The sequence below is a fragment of the Hordeum vulgare genome, chromosome 1H, assembly GCF_904849725.1.
Source record: "Hordeum vulgare subsp. vulgare chromosome 1H, MorexV3_pseudomolecules_assembly, whole genome shotgun sequence".
Classification (NCBI taxonomy): Eukaryota; Viridiplantae; Streptophyta; class Magnoliopsida; order Poales; family Poaceae; genus Hordeum; species Hordeum vulgare.
The window spans coordinates 27598008-27619566 of NC_058518.1; positions in this window are offsets into that span (position 1 = coordinate 27598008).

Sequence of the window (21559 nt, forward strand, 5' to 3'; positions counted from 1 at the left end):
TTTTTATTTCATCTAGACCAAACAGATGGATCTGGTGGTAACTAGAGTAAGCATCCATAAAAGACAAAAGCTCGCATCCCGTAGTTGAACCGACAATATGATGAATGCGGGGGAGCGGTAAGTGGTGTTTTGGACAGACCTTATTAATGTTCTTGAAGTTGATACACATGCGAAGGGATTTGTCCTTCTTGGGGACCATGACAACACTCGCGAGCCACTCGGAGTGGTAGACCTCGCGAATGGATTTGACCTCCAAGAGTCGCGCCACCTCCTCACCGATTGCTTTCCTCTTCTCTGCCGCAGACCGTCACAGGCGTTCCTTGAATCGCCTCGCCTTTGGATCCACTCGCAAGTGGTGCTCAGCCAGCTTCCTGGGTACACCCGGCATGTCAGCAGGCTTCCATGCAAAGATGTCCTAGTTCTCACGGAGGAACTGGGCGAGCTCGACTTCCTATTTGCTATCGAGTGTTGTTGATATGCTTGTCGAAGCAGCATTGGGATCCGTCGGGTGGATGTGCATCGGCTTGACCTCACCTGCCGACTGAAAAGCGGACTCAGGAGCAGGCTTCTTGGAATGCATTAGGTCGGCTGGGTCGGCAGTCTTCCAGTACTCTTCCAACTCTACTACAGCCATCTGTTGGTCTGCAATTTTGGACCCTTGTTGCAAACACTCTTCAGCTCTGTGCCGATTGCCTAATACAGTGATGACCCCTTTAGGTCCTGGCATCTTCATCTTCAGGTATATGTAACATGGTCGGGCCATGAAACGTGCATAAGCAGGACGACCCAGAATAGCATGATATGCACTCTGGAAGTCCACCACCTCGAACGTCAGCTTCTCTTTGCGGAAATTCTTGTCAGAGCCAAAAACAACATCTAACCCGATCTGGCCGAGTGAGTTGGCCTTCTTCCCTGGGATAACTCCATGAAAGGACATGGTGCTCTTGTTGAGTCGGGACATCGGAATGCCCATTCCCTTGAGAGTTTCTGCATATAGGATATTCAGTCCGCTTCCCCCATCCATCAAGATTTTACGAAGCCGAACACCCTCGACAACTGGGTCGACCATCAGAGCCTGGGGACCTGGAGTCAGAACAACAGCTGGATGGTCCGATTGATCAAACGTGATGGGGGTCTGCGACCACTTCAGGTATATTGTGGTGGAAGGTAATGCCATGTTGACTTCTCTATTGATGACTTTCAGTCGACTTTTGCTCTCTACGTCAGCAAAAATCACCAGAGTTTCTTGGGCTTTGGGAAGTCATCTTTCTCTTCGTCATTCTATTCTTCAGGGACTTTTCCACTCGATTGACATTCCTTGAACTCTTGGATTAACAGTCAGCACTGCCGAGTGGTATGCTTTGGTAATATCAGATTGCGCTCTTCATCTTTTTCGTGTGAAATACACACGACTGATCCAAAACATCCGACTGTATCTTGGACTTCTTGGGGGACATGGGGCCTTGGACTTCCCTTGAATTTTCCCGCCGCCAGAGCGACTGCTTATGTTGGTGTAGCGTTTTCAACCTTCCGCTTCTGCTTCAGATTGGAATTGGAGTCAGTGTTGTCGACTGCTTTACCTTTGTCGCTACAGAGGCGGTCTTCTTCTTCCCCGTTTGCATAACGGGTGGCTATTTCCATCATTTTGCTCATTGACATGTCGCCTGACCGACCAAACTTCATATATAACTCTCGGTACCTGACACCTGCCTTGAAGACGCAAACTGCTTGGTGCTCGATAACATTCTCCACTGTGTGGTGGAGAGTGGTCCAACGCTGGATGTAATCACGCAAAGACTCACTCGACTTCTGTACGCAATGATGTAACTTAGAAAGGCCGGCATGTCGCTTGCAAGTGCCCTCGAAGGTCTTGATGAACACTCGGGCCAGATCTGCCCAACAGTATATGCTTGAGGGTGCCAGCTGATTCAGCCATGCACGGGCCGAACAATCCAACATGAGGGGCAAGTGCTTCGTTGCAATGTTTTTGTTGCCGCTGCTAATCCGTACTGCAACTCGATAGTCATCCAACCACGTTTCGGGCTTGGACTCTCCTGTGAACTTGTTGACTCTAGCCGCCAACCTGAAGTTGAGGGGAATATTGGCTGAGTGGATTGCCCTGCTGAAACACTCGGGATCAGAAACTGCGGTACCCCTTCCACTCAGATGATCTCTGTAAAGACCATCTCTGTAAGCTCTGCATTTGTCGATCCTTCTTTGTGCAAGTACATCTCTCGCATCGAATCCTAGATTCCGCTCGTCACCGAACGGGCACCGGTCAACATAGTGTCGGGACACATACGAGCCGCTCCGCGGAGGAGAATGCACTCGACGGTGGTCATCACGGTGATAACGAGGGGGAAACTGGTTCCGACCCTGGTCTCGGTGCTGATACTCTCGGTGCCCCCCATCTCAGCAACGCTGGGGTGAACCTGGACTGTACACTGAGCGGACTGTATCTGCTCTTGGTGAATTACTGTGTAATCTATTGACTGACTGGGATACAACTAAGTTCTTCTGCTGCGCTGCTTGAAGCAAAGCACGAATCTCCTCTAAGCCTCTACCCGCCTCTGAATATGACGACTGAACTGAATCTGCTATCTTAGCTGCTGCCGCGACATTAAGTACCAGAGTACGATATACCTCAGTATTGTCTGGATGACGGCCTGAGAAGAGTTGTCGCTGACGCCGACTGGAAGTTGGAGGACGACGACAACCGCGTGCAGACTACGGTTCGCCGGCCTCGTGCTCGCCGCGCCCGAACCCGGGTGGGCTCTCCGTGGAGCCCGCCATGAAGACATCCGCTGCTGGGTTGCAGCTCTCGCATTCGGAAGGAACGTCAGACTGATCTGACCCGATGGATCGGGTCCCAAAGGGGCACAACAGGCTCGATGGCTGCGACCTGAGGAGTCGACAGAGATGACACCTCGCGAGCTACTACGTGCTTCACCCATCGCTGGTGTCGAGAGCGACCGGATCGCTTGCGATGACCAACAACAGAGTGAAGAGCCGACATTAGAGTGGACGGCTGCCGAAGGAGTATGCTGAAGGAGCTTGCACGAAAGTGAGGTTCTCCATGGATCGGGAGTGCCTCAATGTCGAGTGGCGCTTCGTGAAGCCATGCCGAGTCGTCGGCGATGAAGATGAGGGCGCCGAAAGGGATCTCACCGCCCATGAACGAATCGCCGCCAGAAGACACGACGAAGATTGAAAAATGCAAACTTGTCACAAGTCGCTTAGACGCCTGCCCCACGGTGGGCGCCAAATGTCGTGGGAATGAACCTGACAGTAGAGGTGTAGGGTACGAATGGACAGTACAGAGTCATAGCTATGGCAAGCTTGTACACAAGATGTATAAGTTCAGGCACCTCTCTTGGAGGTAACAGCCCTACGTCTCAGTGCCCGGGAGCTCTTGCAGCATGGATTGTGTAATACAGGGGGTGTGAACCCTTGTGCCAGAGGGGAGGGGTGGCTTATATAGAGTTCGCTACTGCTACTTCTCAAACAATAGTGCCAGAAATTGACACGTTGATGGAGATTGGGCTTGCGTTGGTTTTTCCCTTGAAGAGGAAAGGGTGATGCAGCACAGGAGCAGTAAGTATTTCCCTCAGTTTGAGAACCAAGGTATCGATCCAGAAGGAGGGTCTCGTCAAGTCCAAAGTACCTGCGCAGACACAAACAAGCTTGCACCCAACGCTTCAAAGGGGTTGTCAATCCCTTCAAGATTGTTTGCAAAGTGAGATCTGAAGGCGGAAAGTGCAACGAAGTAAAAATTGTAAGGCTGAAAATATGGTGTGGAGTAGACCCTAGGGGCCATAGTGTTCACTAGAGGCTTCTCTCAAAATAGCAAGTATTATGGTGGGTGAACAAATTACTGTCGAGCAATTGATAGAACCGCGCAAAGTCATGACGATCTCTAAGGTAATGATCATACATATAGGCATCACGTCCGAGACAAGTAGACCGATACTTTCTGCATCTACTACTATTACTCCACACATCGACCGCTATCCAGCATGAATCTAGTGTATTGAGTTCATGACGAACAGAGTAACGCTTTAAGCAAGATGACATGATGTAGAGGGATAATCTCAAACCAATGATGAAAACCCCATCTTTTTACCCTTCATGGCAACAACACGATACGTGCCTCGCTACCCCTTCTGTCACTGGGTGAGGTCACCACACGGTATGGACCCAAAATCAAGCACTTCTCCCATTGCAAGAATCATATATCTAGTTGGCCAGACAAAACCCACAACTCGAAGAGAATTACAAGGATATGAAATCATGCATAAGAGAGATCAGAAGAAACTCAAATAAGATTCATAGGTAATCTGATCATAAATCCACAATTCATCGGATCTGGACAAACACACCACAAAATAAGATTACATCGGATAGATCTCCATGAAGATCATAGACAACTTTGTATTGAAGATCCAAGAGAGAGAAGAAGCCATCTAGTTACTAGCTATGGACCCGTAGGTCTATGGTGAACTACTCACGCATCATCGGAGAGGTCATGGTGTTGATGGAGAGGCCTTCCGTGTCCGAATCCCCCCTCCGGTAGGGCACCAGGACGTGCCCCAGATGGGATCTTGCGGAGACAGAAGCTTGCGGCGGCTGAAAAGTGATTACAATGCTCCCGTGATTTTTTTGGGCATATTCGAGAATACATAGGCGCAAGATCTAGGTCATGGGACCTCCAAGGGGCCCACAAGCCTGGATGGCGCGACTCACCCTGGCCGCGGGGTGGGGGCTTGTGGGGGCCCTGGGGCTCTTCTGGCTTGGCTCCCAAGTCCTCCGATCTTCTTCCGTTCCAAAAAAAATCTTTTCGAGGATTTTCTTCCGTTTGGACTCCGTTTCAAAATCTCCTCTGAAAGGGGTCAAAAACATGGAAAAAACAGGAACTGGCACTTGGCACTGAGTTAATAAGTTAGTCCCAAAGAATAAATAAAAGGCATGCAAAATATCCAAAGTTTGACAAGATAATACCATGAAACCATCCAGAATTATAGATACGTTGGAGACGTATCAAAGCATCCCCAAGCTTAACTCGTGCTCGTCCTCGAGTAGGGAAGTGATAAAGAATGAATTTTTGATGTGGAATGTTACCTAGCATAGTTGTCCTTTGCAACTTCTTTCATGTGGAATGAATGTTTGTATCCGTAAGATTCGAAACAATAGTTTGCTATTGACGTGAAAACAATAATACTTCAAGCAAACTAGCAAAGTAATCATGAACTTTCAAAATAACAAGGCCAAAGAAAGTTATCCCTACAAAATCATATAGTCTGGCTATGCTCCATCATCCTCACACAACTAATGTAAATCATGCACAACCCCGGAATTGGCCAAGTAATTGTTTTCACACTCTTACTTTCTCAAACTTTTTATAACTATCACGCAATACATGAGCGCGAGCCATGGATATTGCACTATAGGTGGAATAGAGTGTGGTGGTGGTTGTGAGACAAAAAGGTAGGAGATGGTCACATTGACTCGGCATATCAATAGGCTATGGAGATGCCCATTAATAGATATCAATGTGAATGAGTAGGGATTTCCATACAAGAGATGCACTAGAGCTATAGGTATATGAAAGCTCAAAAGGAAACTAGTGGGTGTGCATCCAACTTGCTTGCTCACGAAGACCTAGGGCAATTTTGAGGAAGCCCTTCACTGGAATATACAAGCCAAGTTATATAATGAAGATTCCCACTAGCATATGGTAGTGTCAAAGCAAGAAGCTCTCAATCATGAAGAACATGGTGCTATCATGAAGCACAAGTGTCGAAAAGGATAGTAGCATTGTCCCTTCTCTCTTTTTCTCTTTTTTTATTTGGGCTCTTAGGCCTCTTTTTTTTTATTTTCTCTTTTCTCTTGTTTTTTGTTTTCGGGCTATTTTGCCTCTTTTTTTTATTTCCTCACATGGGACAATGCTCTAATAATGATGATCATCACACTTTTATTTACTCACAGCTCGAAGATCACAATAATGATGACTCCATAGGAAATGCCTCCGACAGTGTACCGGGATGTGCAACGATCTAGTATGATCATGCAATGGAAATATGAGAGTGACGGCGCAAGTCATGAGACGGAACGGTGGGAGTTGCATGGCAATATATCTCGGAATGGCTACGAAAATGCCATAGTAGGTAGGTATGGTGGCTGTTTTGAGGAAGGAATTTGGTGGGTTTGTGCACCGGCGAGAATTGCGCGACACTAGAGAGGCTAGCAATGGCGGAAGGTGAAAGTGCATCTATACCATGGACTCAACATTAGTCATAAAGAACTCACATACTTGTTGCAAAAGTTTTTATTAGTAATCGAAACAAAGTGCTAAACGCATAGTCCGAGGGGAAGGGTTGGTAGGTGTAAACCATCGCGCGATCCCGACCTCAACACAAAGGATGACAATCAATAGATCAATTATGCTCCGACTTCCTAACATAGCGGTTCACCATACGTGCATGCTACGAGAATTACTAACTTCAACACAAGTATTTCTAGATTCACAACACCCTACTAACATAGCTTTTAATATTACCGAATCCATGTCTCAAAACTAATTGAGAGGAATCGAAACTTCTCTTTCTACTCAATGCACATGAAGATGGAGGTTTTTGCATCCTCTTTGGGTACCTAGCACATGGGACTACTTTCATAGCATAAGCCAACTACCAAATCACGCACCGCCGTGCTCCAAAGATATAAGTGAAGCACATGAGCAAAAGTATCTAGCTCAAAAGATATAAGTGAAGCACATGAGCAAAATTATCTAGCTCAAAAGATATAAGTGAAGCACAATGAGCATTCTAGCAAAATCACGATGAGTGCATGTCTCTCGCTCTCAAAAAGGTGTGCAGAAAGGATGATTGTGACAGAACAAAAAGAAAAGACTCCTATGATACAAGACGCTCCAAGCAAAACACATATCATGTGGTGAATAAAAATATAGCTCCAAGTAATGTTACCGATGGATTGAAGACGAAAGAGGGGATGCTTTCCCGGGGCATCCCCAAGCTTAGGCTTTTTGGTGTCCTTGAATTTGGCTTGGGGTGCCTTGGGCATCCCCAAGCTTGAGCTATTTCCACTCCTTATCTCTTTGTCCATGAGAACATGACCCAAAACTTGAAAACTTCACAACACAAAACTTAAACAGAAACTTGTGATAACATTAGTACAAGAAAACAAACTACCACTTCTTTTGGTACTGTAGAAAACTTGAATTATATCTATATTGATTATGGGATGCTGTATTCTCACTTTCCCATGGCTAGTCCCCCCCCCCCGATACTAACCATAGTTTCATCAAAACAAGCAACCAACTCAACAAAAACAGAATCTGTCAAAAACAGACTAGTCTGTAGCAATCTGTATACTTTGTATACTTATGGTACCTCAAAAAATATCAAAAATTTCGACGGTCTGGGGAAAAAGCATATCAATCAGCAGCAAAAAGAATCAACTCAAAATCTCTTTCTGAATAAAAATGAAAAATCATCTCGTGAACGGAAAGTTTGTGTCTTTTTCCAACAGGATCAAACAACCATTACCAAGACTAGTCATAAAGGCTTTGCTTGGCTCAAACACAAAAAACACAATCACAAAAAAATTATGAAAGTGTGGACGCAACAAAACAGAAATAAAAAGATAAATTCATTGGGTTGCCTCCCAACAAGCGCTATTGTTTAACGCCCTTAGCTAGGCATAGAAGCGATAGAATCACGTATCGTCGTCTTTGGTGCTCAAACCATAAGTGGCGTGATCACTTATCATCTTGAGGGTTTTCATCTTTCTTTCTAGATGATTCACCACTACTTTTAGGAACAAAGACAGACTTGGTGATTTTATTGTGGGCAAAATTTGGAGTATTCTGCACAGCGGCAAAAGCGGAACCAAAGTTGGTTATAACATCCTCTAGTTTGCCAATCCTAGCGGAATCGTGACCAAGCTTTTCGTTAGCTGTGGCTTCCTTCTCCTTTAAATTTTTCAAAACCATTCCCACCTTGGATCCGTACTGAGTGATTTGATTGTGGATCTTTTTATCCAAATTCTCAATGAGTTCAATCGTAGCAACTTTATTTTCAATAGCGTCCAGCCTACGCATCAAATAACAGCGCCAGAAATTGACATGTTGACGGAGATTGGGTTTGCGTTGGTTTTTCCCTTGAAGAGGAAAGGGTGATGCAGCACAGGAGAAGTAAGTATTTTCCTCAGTTTGAGAACCAAGGTATCGATTCAGAAGGAGGGTCTCGTCAAGTCCAGAGTACATGCGCAAACACAAACAAGCTTGCACCCAACGCTTCAAAGGGGTTGTCAATCCCTTCAAGATTGTTTGAAAAGTGAGATCTGAAGGCGGAAAGTGCAATGAAGTAAAAAGTGTAAGGCTGAAAATATGGTGTGGAGTAGACCCTGGGGGCCATAGTGTTCACTAGAGGCTTCTCTCAAAATAGCAAGTATTACGGTGGGTGAACAAATTAGTGTCGAGCAATTGATAGAACCGCGCAAAGTCATGACGATATCTAAGGCAATGATCATACATATAGGCATCACGTCCGAGACAAGTAGACCGATACTTTCTGCATCTACTACTATTACTCCACACATCGACCGCTATCCAGCATGCATCTAGTGTATTGAGTTCATGACGAACAGAGTAACGCCTTAAGCAAGATGACATGATGTAGAGGGATAATCTCAAACCAATGATGAAAACCCCATCTTTTTACCCTTGATGGCAACAACACGATACGTGCCTCGCTACCCCTTCTGTCACTAGGTGAGGTCACCGTACAGTATGAACCCAAAACCAAGCACTTCTCCCATTGCAAGAATCATAGATCTAGTTGGCCAGACAAAACCCACAACTCGAAGGGAATTACAAGGATATGATATCATGCATAAGAGAGATTAGAAGAAACTCAAATAAGATTCATAGATAATCTGATCATAAATCCACAATTCATCAGATCTCGACAAACACACCGCAAAAGAAGATTATATCGGATAGATCTCCATGAAGATCATGGAGAACTTTGTATTGAAGATCCAAGAGAGAGAAGAAGCCATCTAGTTACTAGCTATGGACCCGTAGGTCTATGGTGAACTACTCACGCATCATCAGAGAGGTCATTGTGTTGATGGAGAAGCCTTCCGTGTCCGAATCCCCCCTTCGGCAGGGCACCAGGACGTGCCCCAGATGGGATCTTGCGGAGACAGAAGCTTGCGGCGGCGGAAAAGTGATTACGATGCTCCCCTGATGTTTTTGGGAATATTTGGGAATATATAGGCGCAAGATCTATGTCAGGGGAACTCCAGGGGGGCCACAAGCCTGGATGGCGCACCCCCTGGCCGCGGGGTGGGGGCTTGTGGGGCCCCTGGGGCTCTTCTGGCTTGGCTCCCAAGTCCTCCGATCTTCTTCCGTTCTAGAAAAAATCTTTTCGGGGATTTTCTTCCGTTTGGACTCTGTTTCAAAATCTCATCTGAAAGGGGTCAAAAACATGGAAAAAACAGGAACTGGCACTTGGCACTGAGTTAATAAGTTAGCCCCAAAAAATAAATAAAAGGCATGCAAAACATCCAAAGTTTGACAAGATAATAGCATGAAACCATCAAAAATTATAGATACATTGGAGACGTATCAGCTACCCCTCATCAAGGCCTCAACATCTAAGGGCTCGATCAATATGAGTTAATGATATACGTTACTCATAACGTATGCAAGTACTAAATGCTATTAAAGACCATTGGCTGAACGTATGTCCGTTGGCCTTCGTGGGGGTGACTTCTGGTCTTTGATGTCGACTCGAACCATTCCGAGTGGATACAGGTTGTCGAGTGGATGGGAATGTAATCCGAGTGTTAGTACCGAGTGACTTTTTAGGTGCCATGTCCATCCAGTCGGAATCTCGTGTGTGACCCTTGGCCTAATAATGAGGTACCCTTGGGTAGGACATTCAGGTTAGGCCTATGACCCTACCCTAGGTACATATCCCCATCAGCTGCCCCGAGCCCGAGCTCCTCCCGATCCCCTCCATGGCAGCCGAGTTGTCTCCTCCCAAGCTCCACCGGAACCCCGTCGCCGCCCCTCGGCCTCCCTCGCAGCCCCGTTGCCGAGCGCCTCAGCCCCGCGTTGCCTCGATCTGGATCGCCTGGGATCGCCCTCGCCTCACACCTCTGGATCGAGATCCATATAAAGCCGTCACTGACCCGTTGACCGTTTGTGGGTCGACCCCAGCCTAGCCGCAGGTTCTCGCCCCGATCCAGCTCCCTTCGCCTCCAGTCGACCCAGCCTTCAACACCCTCCACCATCGAGCGAGGCCCAACGCGGAGCCTCCTGCGGCCTAGCCTCCATCTCCATCGACCGACCTGGCCCAAGAGGCGCAAGGTGAGCCAACCCCCCGCTGCCCTATCCAGCGCCTGTGCGCGATCAATACAGGAAACAGACTCTTTGTCGTCTGCCATAACAGACGATAAAGGGGTGTTCCATCGATGGCAAAGGACTTTGCTGTCAGCTTCATGTCGGCAAAATTTATGCGACAACTTTCGATGGCAAAGTACCTTCTTTGTCGTGTGCTACCACAAAGTGGCTCTTTGCCGTCATCCACCTGTCGAAGAAGACGACAAAGACTTATACACGGCAGCCGACAGGCAATTACTCCGTTAGGTGGCTAACGGAGTATTTGTCGTCTGCCTCTCTCAGCCTCTTTGCCGTCTGCCTCTCTCAGGCTCTTTGTCATCTGCCTCTCTCAGGCTCCTTGCCGTCTCATTTTTTGCAAGTGTTTACCGTCTTCCTCTCTCAGACTCTTTGCCGTCTGCCTCTCTCAGACTCTTTGCCGTCTGCTTTCACTATCTTTGCTGTGTGCCTTCAAAGGTAGCAGATGGCAAAGTAACCATATGAACCAGCCCCATGTTGCCCCAAGTTGCACAGCTGGCTGCAACGTGGCCTCTTTGCCGTCTGCTACCTGATGGCAAAGGCCTTTGCCATCAGCTGGTAGACGGCAAAGAGCCCATATTGTTACTATTTTGTTTGTTTTATGTTATTTCACAGTACATACATATCTCTCTCTCTCTCTCTCTCTCTCTATATATATATATATATATATATATATATTTCACAGCACATATATGATATAGTTCACAACACACATATGTAATATACATATAAAGTTCATCAATGTCATTTGTTCATCAATCACAACCCATATATCGAAAGAACCGACATACAATGTTTTGCATTGTTTATCCATATATACATATACATACAGTTCCACATTATCATAAACTCAAATGAAAACAAAAACTAAAGCACTCCATCAATGCCAGCTTCCATGTAGTACATCTAATCTGCAAAATGGGAATAAGAAAGTTAGAAGAACAACAACAACAATATATGACATTTTTGAGCTTATTATGCCATTTTGGAGGAAAATAAGCTAAGTATATGACCTTTTTGAGCTAACAAAGGTTCTTATGCCTTTTTTGACCTAACCAAGCTAATTATATCATTTTAGATGAAAACAAGCTAAGTATATAATATTTATGAGCTAACCAAGGTTCTTATGCCATTTTGAGCTTATTATGTCATTTAGGATGAAGATACGCTAAGTTATGAGCTAACCAAGGTTCTTGTGATGTATTTACCTAACTAAGCTAATTATGTCATTTTGGAGCTAAAGTAGCTAATTATGTCATTTTGGAGCTAAATTAGCTAATTATATCTTTGTTGGGGGGGGAATAAGCTAAGTAGAAGATGAAAGAGGAGAAGAAAGAATAGAAGAAGAAGGAGAAGAAAATGGAGAAGAAGGAGGAGGAGGAGGAGGAGGAGGAGGAGGAGGAGAAGAAGAAGAAGAAAAGAAGAAGAGAAGAAGGAGAATAAGAAGGAGAATAAGAAGGAGAAGGAGGAGAAGGAGGAGAAGGAGGACTCCTTCTCCTTCTTCTCCTCCTTCTCCTTTTTCTTCTCCTTCTTCTTCTTTTCTTCTTCTTCTTCCTTCTTTTCATTTTTCCTTTTTATTCTTCTCCTCTTCTCCTCTTCTTGGAGCTAAATTAGCTAAGTATGTCTTTTTGGAGCTAAAATAGCTAATTATGTCATTTTGGAGCTAAATTAGCTAAGTATGTCTTCTTGGAGCTAAACTAGCTAATTATGTCATTTTGGCGCTAAATTAGCTAATTATGTCATTGTTGGGGAAAATAAGCTAAGGAGAAGATGAAAGAGGAGAAGAAAGAGGGGGAGAACGAGAAGAAGATGAAGAAGGAGGAGGAGGAGGAGAAGGAGGAGGAGGAGAAGAAGAAGAAGAAGGAGAGAAAAGGATATGTCATTTAGGAGGAAAAGCTTATTATGTCATTTAGGAGGAAGATACGCTAAGTTATGAGCTAACCAAGGTTCTTGTGATGTTTTTACCTAACTAAGATAATTATGTAATTTTGGAGCTAAATTAGCTAATTATGTCATTTTGGAGCTAAATTAGCTAATTGTGTCTTTGTTAGGGGAAAAATAAGCTAAGTAGAAGATGAAAGAGGAGAAGAAAGAAGATAAGAAAAAGGTGAAGAAAAAGGAGAAGAAGAAGCAGGAGGAGGGGGAGTAGGAGGAGGAGGAGGAGAAGGAGAAGGAGGAGGAGGAGGAGAAGAATAAAAGAAGAAGAGAAGAAGAAGGAGAAGAAGAAGAAGGAGAAGAAGAAGGAGAAGAAGAAGGAGAAGGAGGAGAAGCAGGACTACTTCTCCGTCTTCTTCTCCTTCTTCTTTTTTCTTCTCTTCTTCTTCTTCCTTCTTTTCATTTTCCTCTTTCTTCTCCTCTTCTTGGAGCTAAATTAGTCAAGTATGTCTTTTTGGAGCTAAATTAGCTAAGTATGTCTTCTTGTAGCTAAACTAGCTAATTGTGTCATTTTGGAGCTAAATTAGCTAATTATGTCATTGTTGGGGGGAAATATGCTAAGGAGAAGATGAAAGAGGAGAAGAAAGCGGAGGAGAAGGAGAAGAAGAAGAAGAAGAAGAAGAAGGAGGAGGAGGAGGAGGAGGAGAATAAGAAGAAGGAGGAGGAGGAGAAGAAGAAGAAGGAGGAGGAGGAGAAGAAGAAAATGATATGTCATTTAGGAGGAAAATATGCTAAGTTATGAGCTAACAAAGGTTCTTGTGATGTTTTTACCTAACTAAGCTAATTATGTCATTTTGGAGCTAAAGTAGCTAATTATGTCATTTTGGAGCTAAATTAGATAATTATGTCATTTTGGAGGATAATTAGCTAAGTATGTCTTTGTTGGGAAAATAAGCTAAGGAGAAGAAGAAAGAGGAGAAATAAGCTAATTACGTCATTTTGGAGCTAAATTAGCTAATTACGTCATTTTGGAGCTAAATTAGCTAATTACATCATTTTGGAGCTAAATTAGCTAATTATGTCATAAATGAACTAGAGAAAACTTACCGTCGTGGTCATCTGGGAGAAGCACCAGGGTTTCTCGGGCTGGTTGCGTTTGGAGACAGTTGCCGTGGAGAAGGGTCGTGCGATGCCGCTCGGGAGTTATTCTGTAGAAAAGAATTTTGCAATGGATCGTTAATATGATGACACTCAAATGTTAATGCTAGTTTATAATGACCATTGAAATGAAACTCACCGTGCCAACCGAAGAAAATACAAGCATCGATGGAGGGGGCTGACCGGTCTTCTCGCACATAGACTGCATATTTGGTTTTGAAGAGTCGGTCGTATTAGTTACTAATGAAACTGACATTACAAGCATGATTTAGCTAATATCAAACATGAACTTACCACAATAAGCTCGTACATGGCGAGGTGACCCGCATCATTCCGGGCCCTCTCCTCCTCTAACAACCGAGCCGTGTTCCGGTCCCTCTCCTCAAGAGCATCCTGAAGAGCAGCCTAGTTTGCAACTCTCTCTTTCTCAAGAGCAGCCTAGTTTGCCGCTCTCTCTTTATTAAGAGCAGCCTGCAACACCATTCCTCATTACCAGTATAATGATCGATGGCCACACACACAATGAAATGGATGAAAGTTCTCTGAGTCCGTACAACTAACCTCGATGGCGAGATCGACTGGCCGTGGAGGACGTGTTATCTCAGGACAGGAGCTCGACTGGCGCACCTTGATCTCCGGGAGAGTGAGTGGACAACATATTATCCCATCTCGAATGGCTATCGAGCCATGGGGCCTCCCGCCACAAGATATCATCACCAGCTCTGGATCCAAAGGTTCCTGGCTTGGGTTAAAGTCCTGCCCTTTCCTAGCCTTCCCCACGTCCTTGTATTTCACGAGCTTGTGGTGGGAGGAGATGTTGGTGAACATCTCTGGATGATCTAGGTCAGACTCAGAGAATGCCTTGGCCTTCTTGTAGGAGGCAGTATGGGCCATGCCATAAAGGTCGTACAACTTTGTCACCTCCGCCTTATTGTGATGCGCCTAAAAGAGAGGAAGAAAGTATTAGTAAAGGGCTCAAGCTAGCATGAAGAATTAATTGCATGAATAAGGAAGAAAACCATGTACCGAGTTCCATCCGAACTGAATTAAGTTGGCGCTGCCTTGATGGTGTGGCACACCAACCATTTGGGCACACCGCTCCTTCGCATTGTCGTGGACGGCTTGCCAATTGCATGTGCACCACTCATCCACCAACGCCTCCCAACAATCCATCTTATCCGCACACCATCTCGGGGGCACCTATAAGTTATTAAAAAGAATTTTGAGCGCTACACCTACGAATCAAATCAAGAAAACTACGTACAAGGCCTTAAGAATTGGTAATTACCTTCATGTACTACTCCTTCTTCAGATACTTTCCGTGTCAGTCCTTCTTCTCCTTATTAACACCACGCATGGCATAGTAGTCTCGAATGGCCTGCGATCGAGCCTCATGGCGCAAGTTCTGTAATAGCCGCGTGCACTCGGCCTCGAGAACATTGGCCGCCGCCTCCTCATATCCCTCCTCACACATGTAGAAGCTCTGCAATCAAACGAGACAACACCGATTAGTACAATAATTAGCTATATTGTTAATTTTAGATTGTATAAAAGGAGAATTTACCCAGAAGGTGTTGATCACCATCTCGGCCCTCGTGTGGCACAAGAAACCATCTATAATCTCCTCCGACGGGGCCTGCGCAGCCTGGTAGGGCTCCCAGGTAAATCCTAGTGTAGGAACCTGACCCTCACCGGGCAACGTGACAAACCCCGGGAAATTTGTGCAGCAAAGCACACCAAGGACGGTGTTCGTCTTGCGGACTCCAAGGGGGTGTATCCAACCCCTGCAGTATGACAAGGTCAACACATTACATATTTGAAGAAACTTGAAGGCAAAAGGTAAAAAATAGTAAATGCACTTACCTCTCCCCTTCAGGCTTAATCACCGGCCTGTGCTCGCGGGTAGCCGGAACGACCACCATGGTACTACCACGGTTGTACACGATGATCCCGTCCACCATGTCGCCCTCACTATACGTAGACTCATCCCCGCCACCAACAGAATGCCCACCCGACCCCTTGGTCTGATCCGGCCAGGCACCCCATCCGGACGTCTCCACAATAACCGAAGCCTCTGTGGCAGGAGTCTCCTGGGACGTAGCCTCGGGAACCGAACTCATGGGCCGAATGCCCATCGACCTCAGGCTCCTGGACCGGAGTCCCATGGGCCGAATGCCCGTCGACCTCAGGCTGGTGGACCGGAGTCTCATGGGCCGAATTCCCATCGACCCAAGGCTCCTGGACCGGAGTCCCCGTAGCATCCACCACAAACGTGTCCACCATAGTGGTCCTGTGCTCGGGTGAATGAGATGGTGGTGGTGGCGAGGATGGCGTAGCAGTCCGCCTACCTCTCCCTTGGCCACGTCCTGTACCTTTCCCATTCTTCCCTGCCCGGCCTCCTCTCGCAGTGGGCAACGCTGATACGTCTCCGTCGTATCTACTTTTCCAAACTCTTTTGTCCTTGTTTTGGACTCTAATTTGCATGATTTGAATGGAACTAACCCGGACTAACGTTGTTTTCAGCAGAATTGCCATGGTGTTGTTTTTGCACAGAAATAAAAGTTCTCGGAATGACCTGGAAATTTACGGGTATTTTTTGTGGAATATATAAAAAATACTGGCGCAAGAATCAACCGGAGGGGTGGAGCTGAGAGCCCACAAGCCCACCAGGCGCGGGTCTCCCTGGCCACGCCTAGCAGGCTTGTGGGGCCCACGTTGCTCAACCGCCTCCAATCTCAGCTCTATTTAGTCCCTTTCGTCCGGAAAAAAATCAAGGAGAAGAGTTCATCACGTTTTACGATACGGAGGCGCCGCCACCTCCTGTTCTTCCTCTGGAGGGCAGATCTGGAGTCTGTTCTGGGCTTCGGAGAGGGGAGATCGTCTCCATCGTCATCACAAACCTTCCTTCATCCCCAATTCCATGATGCTCTTCACCGTTTGTGAGTAATCTCATCGTAGGTTTGCTGGACGTTGATGGGTTGGACGAGATCTATCATGTAATCGAGTTAGTTTTGATGGGGATTGATCCCAAGTATTCACTATGTTCTGAGATTGATGTTGCTACTACTTTGCCATGCTTAATGCTTGTCACTAGGGCCCGAGTGCCATGATTTCAGATCTGAAACTATTATGTTGTCACCAATATATGTGTGTTCTTGATCCTATCTTGCAAGTTGTAGTCACCTACTATGTGTTATGACCCAGCAACCCCGGAGTGACAATAGCCGGAACCACTCTCGGAGATGACCATAGTATGAGGAGTTCATGTATTCACTAAGTGTTAATGCGTTGGTCCGGTTCTTTATTAAAAGGAGAACCTTAATATCCCGTAGTTTCCATTAGGACCCAGCTGCCACGGGAGGTATGGACAATAGATGTCATGCAAGTTGTTTTCCCTAAGCACGTATGACTACATACGGAATACATGCCTACATTACATTGACAAACTAGAGCTAGTTACATATCTCTCCGTGTTATAACTGTTGCATGATGAATAACATCCGGAATAATCATCCATCATCGATCCAATGCCCACGAGTTTTTCCTACTGGTCCTTGCTACGTTACTTTCCTGCTACTGTTGTCACTGCTGCTACTGTTACTCTGTTGCTACTGCTGTTACTCTGCTGCTACTACTGTCACTGCTGCTACTGTTACTCCGTTGCTACTGTTGCTGTGACACTACCTTGCTACTGATACTTTGCTGCAGATACTAAATCTTTCAGGTGTGGTTGAATTGACTACTCAACTGCTAATACTTGAGAATATTCTTTGGCTCCCCTTGTGTCGAATCAATAAATTTGGGTTGAATACTCTACCCTCGAAAACTGTTGTGATCCCCTACACTTGTGGGTTATCAAGACTATTTTCTGGCGCCGTTGCTGGGGAAGATTAGCTGTATTCTCTGAGTCACTTGGGATTTACGTCTGCTGGTAACTATGAGGAATCCCAAAGGTCCAAGAACTAAAGTCTTGCCCTCAACTACGAGGACAGGTAAGGATCTGCCATCTAGCTCTGCACTTGATTCACCTTCAGTTATGAGTAAGTTTGCGACACCACCTCCTGCTAGAAATCTTGATGTGTCACTGCTGACGTGCAACTATTCCTGACTTGATGCCTCCACGGCAACAGAGCCAAAAAAGAGCTCGTCCCAATTGCTCAACAATTAGAAATTGTCTTGCAATAGCCCACTAGCGCGTGGGATCGCGACAGTTTTCGAGGGTAGAGTATTAAACCCAAATTTGTTGGTTCGCGCGACGGGAAGTGAAAGAATATTCTCAAGTATTAGCAGCTGAATGTGTCAGATTCAACCACACCTGAAAGATTAGTGTCTATAAGCAAAGTATCAGTAGCAAAGTAGTATGATAGCAACGGTGCCAGAAATGATCTGTTGACGAGGCAGACTATTCCTAACGGTTGTATCAATGGCGCCAGTAAGTTGCCCGTGGACGGGAAATATTCTTTCCCGGCAACGGCGCGAGAAAAAAGTATTGTAGCAGGTAGCAGCAGTGTAACGAGTAACAGCAGTGGCAAGGAACTGCAGTAGTGACAGCAGTAGCAAGTAGCAACAGTAGCAAGTAACAGCAGTAGCAAGTAACAGTAGCAGCAACAGTAGTAACAGCAGCAGAGCAAAGCAAGTAACAACAGTAGCAAGTAACAGTAGCAGCAACAGTAGTAACAGCAGCAGAGCAAAGCAAGTAACAACAGCAGTGGGAGAAACTCGTAGGCAATGGGTTGGTGATTTGTCGGATGATATTCATCATGCAACAGTTATAACACGGAGAGATATGTGGCCAGGTCCCGTTCGTTAATGTGATGTAGGCATGCATTCCGTGTGTCGTCATACGTGCTTAGGGAAAAGAACTTGATGACATCTATTGTCCATCCCTCCCGTGGCAACGGGGTCCAAAAGGATACTACGGGATATTAAGGTTCTCCTTTTAATAAAGAACCGGACCAACGCATTAGCACTTGGTGAACACATGAACTCCTCAAACTATGGTCATCACCGGGAGTGGTTCCGGTTATTGTCACTCCGGGGTTGCCGGGTCATAACACATAGTAGGTAACTACAACTTGCAAGATCGGATCTAAAACACACATATATTGGTGACAACACAATAATTTCAGATCTGAAATCATGGTACTCGGGCCCTAGTGACAAGCATTAAGCATGGCAAAGTAGTTGCAACATCAATCTGAGAACACAGTGGATACTAGGGATCAATCCCCGTCAAAACTAACTCGATTACATGATAGGTCTCATCCTACTCATCACCGCCCAGCGAGCCTATGAATAGATTACTCACGAACGATGAAGAGCTTCATGGAATTGGAGAGGGAAGAAGGTTGATGATGACGATGGCGACGATTTCCCCTCTGCAGAGCCCTAAACGGACTCCAGATCTGTCCTCCAGATGAAGCACAGGATGTGATGGCGCCTCCGTATCGCAAATGTGATGAAATCTTCTCTTCTGATTTTTTCGGGACGAAAGGGAATTTATAGAGCTGAGTTTCGGGCCGGCAGAGCCACGTGGGCCCCACAAACTTGGTTGCCGCGGCCAGGGGGGCCACGGCAACAGGGCTTGTGGACCACTGGCCCATCCCCTCCGGTGGATCTTTGCGCAGGTATTTTTCATATTTTCCAAAAATATTCTCCGTAAATTTTCAGGTCGATCCGAGAACTTTCATTTCTGCACAAAAAACAACACCATGGCAGTTCTGCTGAAAACAGCGTCAGTCCGGGTTAGTTCCATTCAAATCATGCAAATTAGAGTCCAAAACATGGGCACACGAGTTTGGAAAAGTAGATACAATGGAGACCTATCAAACTCCCCCAAGCTTAAAACCTTTCTTGTCCTCAAGCAACTCAGTTGACAAACTGAAAGAGAAAGAAAAACTTTGAAAAACTCTGTTTGATCTTGTTGTTGCAACTATCTCTAACTCATAACCAGAATTTCAGCAAGATCACAAGTTAACCACATGAGCAAGTGACACATAGATCTCACGGTAAACTAATATCAATGGCATAATCAGCTAGCGAGAAAATAATAATGAGTTTCAGATACCAACAATTCAATCAAAACAAGCATGAAGCAATATGAATAGGTGGTATCTCGCTAGCTCTTTCTGAGGCCGCAAAACATAAATGCAGAGCACTTTCAAAGATCAAGGGCTGACTAAACATTGTATTTCACAGCAACGAAGATCCAGTCATAGTCATACTCAATATCAATCAAAAGAAAAGATAAAAATGACAGAGGTGCTCTCTAATTGGTGCTTATATAAGAAGGGGATGACTAAACAGGAAAATAAATAGAGAGGCCCTTCGCGGAGGGAAGCATTGATCTGCAGAGGTGCCAGAGCACAAGATTTGAAAACAGAGATAATAATTTTGGGTGGCATGCTTTAATGTCAATGCAATGACCAAGAGTTCTCACTATCTTCTATGCTACTCATGCTATAGGCGGTTCCCAAACAGAAAAGGAAAGTTTTAACTCCCCCACCACCAATCAATCACACTCCACGGCTAGCCGAATCCTCGGGTACCGTCCATACTAACATCAATCCAGGGGGAGTCTTGTTTTACAGTTATGTTTTCGATTTAAGGATGGAACTGGGCATTCCGATTACCGGCCCCTTTCCCATGAATGACAGTGAATAAACACATGTCGAAGATAACACGCCTAACATGGAAGATACCAATAGCCCCCTGTCACCACATGAGCGGTTCGGGCATGGAAAACAGATTATTTCTTGAAGGTTTAGAGAATGGCACATGCAAATTTACTTGGAACGGCAGGTAGATACCGCAAATAGGTAGGTATGGTGGACTCTCATGGAAAAACTTTTGGGTTTATGGAAGTGGATGCACAAGCAGTATTCCGCTTAGTACAAGTGGAGGCTAGCAAAAGAATGAGAAGCGACCAACTACAGAGCGACAACAGTCATCAAGATGCAATGAGTTTGACTAACATGGAGTGCAAGCATGAACAGGATATTAATCACCATGAATACGAACATCATAGAGGCTATGCTGATTTTGTTTCAACTACATGCATGAACGTGCCCAAAGTCAAGCCACTTGAATCATGCAAAGGAGAATACCATCCTATCATACTAGATCATAGTCATCTCAAAATCTATGTTGGCATTCAAGACAAACCATTATAAGCTCCTAGATAATTAAGCATGGCATCAGAAACTATGATCTCTAAGTTGTCATTGCGAACATGGTTGTCTCTCAACAAAGCTAGATCTGGGATGACAAGCTAGTCATATTTACAAAAGCAAAATAGATAGAGTTCATACCAGCTTTTCCAGTCTCAATCACTTCATAATATATCATCATTATTGCCTTTCACTTGCACGATCGAACGATGTGAACAATAATAAGAGTGCTCGTGCGTTGGACTAAGATGAATCTGCAGGAAAACACAAAGGAGAAGACAAAGTAATATGGCTCTTTGAAAGCTAAACAGGTATGCATGCAAGAGCCACTAGACATTGTAACCAATATCTTCTACCTTCACCCGAAGAGAAAGAAAACTATTTACACGGGAAAGATCCCAACAAGCAAAAGAAGAAAGGAAAATATTTTTGGGTTTTCTCAAAAGGACACAAAACAAGAAAACAAGAAAACAAAAATAAACTAGCATGGATAATACAGTGGCAAAGTGTAAACACCGGCTAACAAAGTGAAAGCATAAGCATGAATGTAAATTCAGTGAGAACACGTACTCCCCAAGCTTAGGCTTTTGGCCTAGCTTGGTCTACTCCCAAGGATGGTCCTGGCGAAATCCAAAATCATAATCGGGGTTATACGAGAGCGCTGCAGCCACTGCCTGAATAGCTGCCTCACAGAGACGAGCAACCATCGCCTCCCTCTCATACTCCTCTGCCTCTCCTATGGTTATGTAGTATTCCCTCCGTCCCAAAATAAGTGTCTCGAGCTTAGTACAATTTTATAATAAAGCTAGTATAAAGTTGAGACACTTATTTTGGGACGGAGGGAGTATCTCCTTTTTACCTGAAAGTCAAAGAAAGCAGGAGCAGGAAGGGTTATATGGAAAACACGCGG